Raw genomic sequence first — 13501 nt, 5'->3', positions numbered from 1 at the left:
CCAGAAAACCTGCTCCAGCGTGGGCTCCTCTCTCCACGGGGCCACAGGTCCTGCCAGGAGCCTGCTCCAGCGTGGGCTCCTCATGGGGTCACAGCTTCCTTCAGGATACATCCACCTGCTCTGGTCTGGGGTCCACCACAGCCTGCACGTGGATATCTGCTCCACCATGGACCTCCATGGGTTGCACGGGGACAACCTGCGTCACCATGGTCTTTTCCACGAGCTGCAGGGGAATCTCTACTCCAGCTCCTGGAGCACCTCCTCCCTCGCCTTCTTCTCCATGACCTTTGTGTCTGCAGGGCTGTTCCTCTCACTTTTTCTCACTCCTCTCTCACAGCTGCTGCACAGTGGCTTTTTTTCCCCTTGAATATGTTATCTCACAGGCACCACCAGCATTGCTGATGGGCTCAGCCTTGGGCAGCAGTGAGGCCGCCTTGGAGCCAGCTGGAGCTGGCTCTGTCTGACATGGGGGCAAGCCTCTGGTCTCAACCCACAGGTCACCTCTACAGTCCTCTGCATCCCACCCCACCCACTACCAAAACTTTGCCATATAAATCCAACACACAGGGAGCAGTCTGGAAACATCAGCTTTGTTCTCAATCTTCTGAAAGAAAAGACTGTCTATCTAGAGGCCATGTGGGAGACTTTTAGGTTTTCAGTCTGGACACATGCAGCCATGTGAGAATTGAGATCAGAGATGCTTCTTCAGGTGGAGTGTGTACAGACTTCATGCAACCAAGAACAGGTAGAAAGGGAGAATGCAGGTGGCACTCTATACAGCCTGAAAGCTAGGAAGATTTATACTTGTAAAGATGACTCACCACACAAAATTTTGGCATGGAATTCCTGTTATTTTTCAGATATACACATACCTCTTTCCTGTTCTGAAAGAATAAGTTGTGTGGTGTTAAGCTATTGCTCTGCTGTGTCATTGCACTCTCTTATGGTCCAAATCCACAACAAGGTTGCCGATTGAATGTAGGGCTGGACAAGCCCCAGAGAAGTTTAGGTCTTCTCAGGATAATAGTCCATGTGCACCACAACCCAGCAAACATAGATTTAGGTATATCCTCTAAAGTGCATGCAGAACAGGTCCAGTCGTACGCAAACGACAAGTGTAGAGGCAGTCCTCAACCTTTTCTGAAGCAGCTACATGGAGACAGAGCACTCCTTGATTGCACCTGCACTAGGATCAAATCTTCTGGAGAATAAACTCAGTCACTGATACCACACATTTCCTTGCATGGCTGGGTTATGGCACTGTGCTTAAGAATACACTGAATCAGAGCCCTAGGGTGGCTGCTGTATGAACTGGAAGTATCAATTGAATATGACAGCATGGATCTCACTCTGAAACCCCCTATTTTTTGAGCAATGACTGTTTCAGTTCAAATTTGCAAACTGTCAGCTTTGCTGGAGGAGTCCCTTTCTTGGATGTTCTTTAGCTTATCATTTTCCATGACATGTGTTGCACTGAAATAGTAAAAGCGTTATCCCGAGAACAGTCTTCTGTGGGTGCTCTACTGCAAAGTGAATTTTCCTTATCATCAGTTCTGCTGTCACTTAGCAACCAAGAGGATAACCAGTGAAATTCTAAATATTATCTTGTCAAGGAGATCAAAACACAAAATGCACAATGAAATTTTTGGGGAAACTACCTCACTTTTTCTTTTTTTCTTTTTTTTTTTTTTTTCCCCTTGCTTCAGCACCTCTCAGTGGCAGATGCACAAAAAAATTGCTAGTCATAGTGAATTTATACTGTAGTCTAAAGATCTGGAAGATAGCTCCAAGGATGGGTGCCTTTTAATAATTAAGTCAAAAATGGTCCAAGGAGATATGGAGGTGGATCTGCTGAAGACAGGACTATGGCTTAGCATAGTATCACTAGTAATATCCTTTACCTCCTGATGTTGTGATCTGATCAAAGGTTTTGTTCACAGAGATCAGCAAAACTTCACCTGCTGGAAGGATTACGTAGAGAACACAGCAAGATTAGTTCTATGCAAGAGTTTTAGAGAAGCAGGATATAATAGTAGATAGGGACTATGGACAAGGAGTTGGAAGAATTAGGTCCCTCTGCCTTAACCCATCATTATTGTCTTGTGATTTGACTTCCTGGATCACTCAGGCCACCAAGTATCGCTCAGTGATTCTGTTTCACATCCATGACTGAGTTAAAAAATATCTTTTTAAAGAGGCAGAGTAGCACAGAGTATGCATTTAAAGGGTGATGGTTATTTAATTGTGTTGTAACAAAAGCTTTTCAGTGCTTAATTATCCATTTAAACATGCTATTTTATTTCCAGTCTGAATTTGCCTAGCTTTAAAAGAGACTGTATTCTGTCCTGTATTCTGTATTATTACATTAAACAATCTTTATGGTGGTCATCTTTTTCTCATGGAAGCATTTATACTCTGTTATTAAATAATCTTCTCACCTTCCTTTTTGTGAAGCTTCTCTATTGACCTTTAGTCTGCTTCCCTAGTGCTGTCTCCAACCTGTCTTTAGATTGTTCTGGAACCATGTTTCTTAGAAACTAAAGAAAATGAACAAAAGAATCCCACAAACTTCATGATTGGTGAAATCCATCATTGTCCAAGTGCAAACCTTAGCACTGGGCTCGATATCCTAGCACTGAGCTCCTCCTGCAAAAGAAATACTATCTTCCTTTTCCTGATTAGCATTTCCTTTCCTTAATTGGCTATGAGGTTTGATCTCTTTAGTTATTTATTACAAAAAGAGCCAGTGTTCATCTGGTTATCCTCAGGGAATTCTGAGCTGCCTTTTATAAAGACACAGTTCTTTATTATGAAAGTGCATCTCAGTCACTATGATGAACCTTAATGTAGCCTGTGTTAAATGACATATTGCACATGTCCATCTTGCATATGTTCTAGATCACACTATCTCTTAGATAAACTTAACAGGTTTTGGGTCATTCTACGTCTTTACTGTTTACTGTTTTATCATTTCTTCTGGTTAATATCTAGCCATCATAGACTATAAGGTTAGAATGGACTTCTGTAGGTCATCTAATCTATCCTGCTGAACGTAGGCAATTAATATCTAAGAAAAGTCCCCATCAGGTGAGGTTCAGTGGCTGTCTGACTGAAGACATTCTAGTTTCACAGCTAGCAGCACGCAAGGGCAGGGGAAGGTATGACCAGCATTTCCATCTGCCTATCTTGAATTCTTGGCGTGAGTGATCAGGTACCTGCTTACAACTGGATCACTTGGAGGTGGCCTTCAGTGCCTGTCCCCAGCAAGGTCCCATTTCATGCTCTTAAAGCTGGAGGCCTTTGGAGACCTAACAGAAGCACGGATGTCCCCTCGCACTCTACTGGGATGGCTGGCAGAATTTAAGACAGACAAGCAGCTCCCTCAAGACATGGATCCTAGATTTCAGAAACCAGTGGCTCACGCAGGCAAAGCTTTCCATGAGAGGAGATAGATAAAAAGTGGCAGCGGCTGCTGCCGTGGAAGACTATGTTGGCATCACAGCAGAGGACTGTGCAGGGGCATTGCAGCCTTAGGCCATACAACTGAAGCTGATGATCTTAATGTTTCCTACTAAAATCCATGTGGCTAAGCTTAACTGGTTCTGACAGAGTTGTTTCTTATTAAATAGGGGGAAAACAAACAGGCAAAATCATGTAGGAGTGTGTCTGCAGTTTAGAATATCATTAAAGTAAATGAAGAAAAAGCAAAAGAAGGTATTTCTCTCCGTTACTAGCAGTTACGCTGCCTTCGGAGGCCATGAGGCCTCTGCAAAGAAGACATTACTGTCCCCTTTCTGCAGGCTAGGATCCAAAAGGCACAGAGATAAGCTGAACTGGGGAATGTCACACAATTGTCATTATGTGAGTGGTGAAAAAACCCACAGGTGTCTGACTTTCCTTTCTATACAATGCTTAATAGATAACTCCTCCATTTATGCAGAAAATACATCGGGTGCTGTCAATGACAAATGATTTACTTCAGCTTCTGCTTGTAGCCCCATGAATGATAAAATTAGTCTGTATGCAAGAACTTACAGGACAATGTCAACTCACTTATAAGACAATGTTATGGAGGAAAACAGGCTTCCAGTATGTTTTCCTGATCACTTGCCACCAAAGACCTGTATGATCACTTATTCTCTACTTATTTTTTTATTTTCTACTGCCTAACTTTGTCGTTCTTACACCCCTAACCAGGAAAGAAGACCATGCTGACAGATTTCCAGGAACTCTGGCAACTGTGCTGATGGATTACCCTAAGCTGATACACACCACATGTCAACCTGGATTCTTCTTGGGATGCAGCTGATATAAAAAGGACATGCAGTATTAAGCAGTATCTGAAGCCTCCCAATTGCACGCCTCTTCGTTTTCATCCAATCTTCTCACCCTTTTTTCTGTGCCTTCAGAAGCACTGGGCTTAATCTGACCTCCCTTCTGTTTTGGACTTTTCTTATGTGATGATTAACCTTGGCTGGATGCCACGTGGCTACTAAGCTGCTCTATCACTCCCCCTCCTCAGCTGGAGAGGGGGAGAAAAATGTGACAAAAGGCTCATGGGTCAAGATAAGGACAGGGAGATCACTCACCAATTCCTGTCACGGGCAAACCAGACTTGACTTGGGGAAATTAATTTATTTATTACCAATCAAATCAAAGTAGGAAAGTGAGAAATAAGAATAAATCTTAAAATATCTTCTTTCTGGGCTCAACTTCACTTCTGATTTTCTCTACCTCCCCACCCTGAGTGGTGCAGGGGGACGGGGAATGGGGGTTGCGGTCAGTTCATCACATGTTGTCTCTGCCACTCTTTCTCACACTCTTCTCCTGCTCCAGCATGGGGTCCCTTCCATGGAAGACAGTTCTCCATGAACTTCTCCAGCATGGGTCCTTCCCACAGGCTGCAATTCTTCATGAACTGATCCAGTGTGGGTCCCTTCCATGGGCTGCAGTCCTTCAGGCACAGACTGATCCAGCGTGGGTCCCCCATGGGGTCACAAGTCCTACCAGAAAACCTGCTCCACTGCAGTCTTCCCACGGGGTCACAGCCTCCTTCAGGCACCCACCTGCTCCGGCGTGGGGTCCTCCCCAGGCTGCAGGTAGATATCTGCTCCACCATGGACCTCCCTGGGCTGCAGGGGGACAGCCTGCCTCACCACGGTCTTCCCCACGGGCTGCAGGGGAATCTCTGCTCCAGCTCCTGGAGCATCTCCTCCCCCTCCTTCTGCACTGACCTGGGGGTCTGCAGGGTTGTTTCTCTCACATATGCTCACTCCTCTCTCTGGCTGCAGTTTCTGTTGCACAGCAATTTTTTCCCGTTCTTAAATCCGTTCTCCCAGAGGCACTACCACGGTCACTGATGGGCTTGGCCTTGGCCAGCAGCAGGTCTGTCCTGAAAGCGGCTGGCGTTGGCTCTGTCAGATATAGGGGAAGTTTCTAGCAGTTTCTCCCAGAATCCACCCCTGCAACCCCTTCTCTGCTACCAAAAACTTACCGTGCAAAGCCTTTGCATCTTATTTACCCCTCTCACTCATTTCATTATTCTGCTGCTCTCCAATTGTTTTCATTTTTCTTTCCCTTCAATTTTGTCTCTTTATTTTATTGGGTGCTCCTTCTGCCCTGACACACGGCAACTATTTTGTTACACTATTTTACCAAGTCCTTACAAGATCAGCTGAGGGAAGTGTTCCTCCCAATGACAATTCAGTCCACCTAACTGGGGGACCACTCTGTTTCCCAGCCCATGACCCTTAGGCAGTTCCCCTGAGCATGTTCTTTACTTTGGGGATGAAATAACTTCCTGGAGATCAGTGATTCTGGCAAATAGGATAGAAGCATGAACCACCAACAAGAGATGGAGAGGGAAATCAGTAGTGAAAAATAAGTACATCACTGCAGTATAAGCTGTTGTGGTTTAACCCCAGCCAGTAACTAAGCCCCACGCAGCTGCTCATTCACTCCCCCCCCGCAGTGGGATGGGGGTGAGAATCAGAAAAAAAAAAAAAAGTAAAACTCATGGGATGAGATAAAAACAGTTTAATAGAACAGAAAGGAAGAAACTAATAATGCTAATAATAACAATAATAAAATGACAATAATAATAGTAAAAGGATTGGAATATATAAAACAAGTGATGCACAATGCAATTGCTCACCACCCACCAACCCAGTTAGTTCCTGAGCCGCAATTCCTCCCAGGCCAACTCCCCCCAGTTTATATACTGGGCATGACATCACATGGTATGGAATATTGCTTTGGCCAGTTTGGATCAGCTGCCCTGGCTGTGTCCCCTCCCAACTTCTTGTGCCACTCCAGCCTTCCTGCTGGCTGGGCATGAGAAGCTGAAAAATCTTTGACTTGCTATAAATATTATTTAACAACAACTGAAAACATCAGTACGTTATCAACATTCTTCTCATACTGAACCCAAAACACAATACTATACCAGCTACTAGGAAGAAAATGAACTCTATCCCAGCCGAAACCAGGACATAAGCTAGCAGTAGACTTATTTTAACCATTTGGTCATTTCTGTCTTCCCACCGGTTACTGAGTCTGATGGGCTTACATCCTTTGTGTGAAGTTGTATCTCCTCTTCATAGCCCTTGGGAGCTCCCAAGAGCTTCATAGCTCTTGGGATCCTGGAAGACCATTATTAGCCTACAGGTGCTAAATACTTATATTATCACATAAAAGCCAACTCCAATAATCTGTAGTCATCTAAAACTTCCTCCTACTAATTGCCTAAACTGACTCTTACACTGAAACAGGAGGAGAAAATTCGGTGGTTGCTGTCCTTTCCACAGCACGACAAATACGCAGCAAAACAGTAACATGGAAGCAGATATCAATAATATTCCTGATAAAAGGGCACAGCAATTGGCAAGGGGTTTATGTGAAGGGATGATCCTTATTTCTGTTTTTCATATAGCAGCTGCACTTTCCCTAGGGTGACCCATACTCCCATCAACCAGAACTTCTAACCTGGTGGAAGGCAGAACTTTCGCTCCTGAGATCATAATTTGATGCCTTTTTCTTCCCCTGCAGTCTGTCATCCTGTAGCACTTGTGATGTTGAAAGCTGGGGTAGGAATTTTAATGGTCCCTGTATGTGCGTTTATGAACCATGAAAGAAATTAAAATTGGCATTTCTGTGCCATTGGCTGGGGGCCACAAGTTGGCTGAATCGTGCCCTCATTTATAACAGCATCAGTGAAAGAAGCCAATATGAAAGCTCATAAACTGTTTCCATCCCCTTCTGATAGTATCTGAACAACAAAGAAAGAGCAACCGATGTTCTCACATTAAACATTTTGTTCAATATTTAAACATCAAGGCCTAAATTTTTAACATGGTGCAGAAAGCTTCAGCTGTGTGCCTCCCATGAAAGGTAATAGGAGGCATGGAGCTAAATCCTACCACACGACATTTAATATTTATCCCTAAAGGCTTCTTCTCTGCCAAAGAGATTTGAGCACATTGCACTTGCTAAGGTTTTCGGAGGCATTCCAATATCACCTAGCTGATTATGCTGTTTGCAAAGAGCATATTAACTTTCTGCCTCGCAGTGCACATGGGGGGAAAAAGCAAAACAGTTGTGCCAGGCTGCAGGCAATGAAAGAAGTTTGTAAGATTTAAAGGAAAATCAGAGATTTTAGTTAATCAGTCCAGCCTAAATAATTTAATATACTAATGCAACAGGACTAGATCAAAGATAAAAGAAGAACAAACAAAGCCCTTATATTTACTATCCTGTATTTTTAGATCTTGGCTACAAAACATGTTTCTGTTTATGGTATCCTTTATTTTAGCTCCTCTTTGTGCCTATGCAACTTCAGTGCTCAGATTTTCATCAAATCTCTGAAGAGGCAATGGCACACACTTGTTCAATGCTAGATCGTTTGAGGCAGTTTTACAACATGCCCCTTGATTCCCACTCTTGTCTGGGGAAAGCTGCACCAGTTTTACATTCAACAGAGCATCCTTTTCCCTCTGCACTTCCTGAACTGTGCAACTAACTTGGGGGAGGAAAATCTATACCCATTGATGTCCCCCAGACTGCTGGGATAGAGAGAAAGCAGCCAGGTGCCCTCTGTGACGGCTCTCCACCCTGTGATGCAGTGGTGGGCATGGACCATCAGTTTGAGGATGCAGAGGAGCACAGAGCAGGATGGAAGGATTGCCCCCATGTGCTTAGGGCTTAAGGGGGAGGTTAGGTGAGGAAGTTTGCTGTTGTACCAGTATGAAGTCTGTGCGCTCTCCTGCTTTTTTCTTTTAGCTTACAGATACACTGTGTGAGAAGTGTGGCTGTAGCTCTGCATGCTTCCCATCCTGTGCTCTTCTTCCCCAAACTGCTGAGTGAATAACCTTCATGGTGATGGGATACTCACCTGGGAACACCTCAGGTGTAAGCTCGTACCATGGACTGTTTACGAGTCTGGTCTTGAAGCTGTATTCAGCAGTGCAAGTGTAGCCTCTTTCCCTTATATTGTGAAAGATCCCATGTGAAGCCTTGTCTAGCTTTTCTCTCCTTGGAAGCAACTCATCAGAGTTACCTTGATTCAAACAATTCTTGGCCTGTGCTGTTGAGACCAGTCCCAGAAGGAATCAGATGGCATTTGCAGATACTTGAAGAAACCTTTATAGGGCTACAGCTGATTAATGAGATGTATCAATTAAAACAGTGTAAGGACTATTATCTGGTAACTAGCTGAGCTAGTGATGTAACAATTAAGAGATTCCAGGAGTTACAGATTTCCATAATCTGATTTGTGTTATCTGTGGTTTGTTAAAGGATGATTAATGGAAACTCTGACACAGAGTTTATAATTATGATAAATTTTCAGTATAACAATATAAAAGTAACAAACACTAAGGCATGTGAGAAATTGAGAGAGGGCATTTAATGGAGCTACTTACCACACAATGTTTAACCAGCATTTTTCAGGGTATAGTTACTTTTTTATCATTATGCTTATAATTTTTATGCCATATGAGGAATTGAACATATGATTCCTATGTGACCCTAAACAAGTTAGTAATTTTAAATGCAAGTAAAAGTTTTTCATAAATGTATTAGTAAGTTCTCCTGTTGAAGTGTCCAATCCACAATGCCAGGGAAATAGTACAATTGTAGTGCCAGACACTGGGTGTTTTCCCACAGAAGAGAGTCTGTGAGGCTTGTCCCCTAGTGCAGGGTGGCTACATGAGCCTAAGGTGGGAAGAGGAGTGCTGATCCCCCATGCAGGTTCCAAGAGAAGATTTCCTTCCTTCCTGCTGACCGACTTACTCTCTCCACAGGTTGGTTATGCCTCTGAGCCAGGTCAGCCTCTTCATCTTTAGGTGGAGCCAAGAGACCACTAAGACATACCACTAATCTTGCAGTTTGACTCCATTATGTATAGAATCTGATAAAATAATAATATCATTATCTTCAGTGGCAATGCTTGCAGCAATGAATCAAGAGGGGTATGAGCTGTAGTCTGCTGCTGTGGTAAAGACTTGATATGAGATCTATCAAATAATGAATAAAAAGCGGTGGGAATCAGATTATACCTCTGCAGCTGCAATTTTTCAGTCACTGCTCATAACTGTGCAACGCACTTTATTTCATTTTGCATATGGTCTTCCTTATATGCTCCCCTTAGCAACTGGCAGGATGAATAGGATAGGGCCCTATATATCCTACTGTGTTAGAGCTTTACTGAGAATTTGCAGATACATTTGTGATCTGTGAGAGCACTGCTTTGTGTTGGGACAGCACAACGAACAGTACTCCTGCAAAACCTTTGAGGAACCTGCATGAAGACAGCAAAGGGTGTGCTGCTCTGGAGGAGAGGAGCTAGCTGAAGCTGTAACACTTTTATGGGTGATGTTGCCAAACTTTCATCGTTCTGCGGTCGCCTTCCTGCAATGACCAAAGGCTGAGGAATTACAATAGCAGTGAAAGAAAAAACAAACCACACACAAGCTGCCTCTGAAAAAATGCATGTGTGAAACTGGAGACGAAAATTCCCTGCTAAACTCATTACTAGATTATTTATCTGAATTTTAATTGCTGTGGTTGGATTGAGTTTCTTGGCTCAGCCGTATGCACTGAAGGTGGTTCACTGAACCCCCTCAAAAGTGCTCTGAGGAAGTTGTCACATTATATTGCAGTTCCTCCTTTGTTCCTGTCTTGCTCTGCGCAGGAAACAGTCACCTTCTTTTCTGGCATGTGGTATTTCACAGGGGTGGAAAATCACTATCAAGTGGAAAAATGTGTTCTCTTTGATCCCACAAGGCACGAAAATGATGATACAAAATGAGGTTCCTTCTGGTCTCATGAAGTCAGAATTGAAAGTAATTTTAAAAGATCTTATATAGTGATATGCAGCTAAAATGTTCTTTTTATCCACTAATTATCATTTATTACTTTCACCTAAAATCAATCACACAACCAATCAATCACCCATGAGAATAATGTCATAATTCCCTCCACAAGTTAAAAAGGTGTTACCTATCTGAGGAAGTGCTCTGAAAAAATCCACGAGAAACTGGAAGGATAATAGAAATTTAGACAGATGGTTACTCTTAAGCCACATTTTAATTTATAAGGTAGTGAGCTCTGCAAACCAGATGTGCTATCCATGTAAGACAGGTAAGCCATCAAACACAAGGGAAGAAGCAGCCCTGACCTATAATGAAGGGCTATTGACCAAAAGTAGAACATCAGTCAGAGCTGGCAGCAAAGATTAGGAAAACCTCTAGTTGCAATACCTTCTCTTAAGGCTGTTGATTGGAGATGTGGAAAATTACATTAGGGAGGCAATGAACAATTCAACCCTTAAGGGAATAAGAAAACTGTAAATTTGAAAGCTAATTTAGTCATAGCCCTGGTGAAAGCTCATTCCTTGGGCTCTGTAACTATCTCATAAGATTCACTGTCCATTTTAAACCAGATTCGTTTATTTTTATTTGTTTTACATGAGTTGTTAACAATAAATCATCATAACTTTCATCTACAGCAATAAAAGTAGTACTCCTGCAATCACCTGCTGGAATTGTTATCCAATTTTAACTTTTTTTTTCACTGAAGGTTTTTACAATGACTACAATAACCTGTCGTTATTGCCACCAAGAGTAAACACTTAAGGTACTTGTCTGTCTGTCTTTATATCACTGGAGAAAATTCACAATAATATTGGGCTGGAAGGACCTTGGTACTAAAATAGGAGCAAGTGTATACAGACTGTCCCTGGCAGGCAGTACTGTAGGAGAGAACAGAGAATGTGGGCAAAGCTGTGATGGATATAATGGCAGAAGATAAAATGTTGCTCTAGTGAGGGATCAAACTTTGAACATCTCATGGGAAACACATTTTTTGCCCAAGCAGGACTCAAAAACTCTCTGGAAGGAGGGTCCATGGTAGGTATCTTCTGCAGGTATCTTTGTCCCATGCTTCGCTAGCCATGTTGTGGAAGGGTTTTTCTCAGATCTAACCATGTTTCCCACGCTGGAAATTAAACTCAGGATTTCGTGTGGGACCATGTGGAAAATGGAATTAGGAGCACTGTTAGCAAACAGCTGATCACATTTCCTTCTAGTACCAACTCATCTGCTCTTGCTCCTTCCCACTCCTTTTTTTTTTCTCCACTTCTGTTCCTTCAGCATTGATCTTTTCTTTTCAGGATTTACCATAGTAAGTCCTGAAAAAATGTTCTCAGAGGCCATATTTTGCAGAATGTTTATCTTTTTTGTTTCTCTCCTCCAGGCTTACACTGGCATCCCTGAGCTCGGTTCTGTAACTGATGCTTCAGTAATGTGAAGACTAGAAGAGTGATGATGTCCCACAGCTTACACGCACTACACCTGTTCATGCTTCATGGAAGGAAATTTTATTTTTTGGACAGCAGCAGCAAGCACTGCCCAGATGTGGCTTCCAAAATCTATTTTTTCCATGTTATTGCTAAGCCCATTGATCTTCATGTTGTATTTGCATATTTTCTTTCTCCTTCAGAAATGCAATGTGACACTTCTGTTTACTGAACTTCAGCTAACATATAAAAAGATCACCTGTACTCTGTCCCTCATCTAAAGTGCTTTTACAAGTGCATGCCATTAGAGTAGCCAAGCTGTTAATGAGAATTCTGACTAGCACAGGGCAGAAGATATCCTTTTAAACCTCCACATGAAAAGCTGTTTCTGCATTATAGCCAGCTAATGATGTGAAACTTTACAAGGCAGTTATCAACAGATTGTTCAGGCGCTTTAAGGTGGATTAATAGAGACTATATTCCAATTGTTTATGAGAACATCATGTAAGAAATTTTCAAATAACTTCCTAATTTTCACATATCACAATTATGTGTGCTATTCTTAGGTGCTGATTCAGATGACCATCTACATAGCTGGTAAAAGAGTAAGTCTTTCCTTTGCTAACTCCAGCACCTAGCCCACTCCAGTGTTTTGCAATGGACATCTGGCAGGTTCCTTTCCCATGACAATGCAAAAACTTCTCCTCTTTTTCTTAAAATGTTTTATTTCTCATTGTCCCTCAGCTTGTATAAAATGATTTAGCTCAGTAATTACATTAATTTTTTATGCACTTTTATTGCATTTGAGGCATCATTAGCCAAGTAGAGCTGGTGAATTGTTTCCAAAATTTAATCTCATAAATTTAACTTTGCATAAAATATGAATTTACATTAGATTTTCAAGGTGTGCATCTTCTGGATAAAACTATCATTTTTTTGTAAGGAAAGATATTTGTGTACTATGAGCAGATACATATTTCTATGTGATGTGTGAGGAGAGGTTCTAACATGAGGTTGCATAAGGCATTGCCTTCATAAATTAATGAGAGGAAAACTTTGTTTCGTCTGAAGATGCAGCAATGTCAATCACGCCTATCTTGATTAGACGGCAAGAAGTATAATTGCTGTTCAAGTGAAGTGTCTTCACTGATTGCTGACTATGTAATTGTTAGGGGTTGATAAAACACACTGGCAACACAGACGTTAACGCTACACAGTTTTTCCAGAATTTTAAAGGAGGTATAGGTATAAGGTTGGTAAATAATGGTTTTAAAGCAAGGTATTCAGTTCTTTGCCATGCTACACCTCTAGGAGCTTATACGAGGTAGCTGAAACATTACTAAAAGGCAGATTTGTAAATCTCACTCTGTGTGGGCTGACGAAGTAACCACATTAATTGTTTTGGAAGGATTGGACTTTGGATCTTTCGTCTTTGTGTAGGTCAAAACTGACATTGTAAAAGGTCAGAGGGAGCTTTCCATGGGCCAGAGCTGCAGAATATGTATTAGAGGCTGATCCTGTGGGTAAGGCAACATCTCAGGCCTCAGGTCAGTTATGACTTTTAACACATTCTCTGTGATCTTTCTCAGATTAGGCTTTTCATACATTAGCACTCCTAAAGAAATACAGATATAACACTTATTCAGTAGTCTTCTGTTTACAGTAAAACTGCTGCATGTCCTTAAAAGGACAAAAGTTAAAGGAGAC

The sequence above is a fragment of the Haliaeetus leucocephalus genome, unplaced genomic scaffold (genome assembly GCF_000737465.1).
Source record: "Haliaeetus leucocephalus isolate CR32 unplaced genomic scaffold, Haliaeetus_leucocephalus-4.0 Scaffold555, whole genome shotgun sequence".
Classification (NCBI taxonomy): Eukaryota; Metazoa; Chordata; class Aves; order Accipitriformes; family Accipitridae; genus Haliaeetus; species Haliaeetus leucocephalus.
This window is presented reverse-complemented; position numbering follows the sequence as displayed.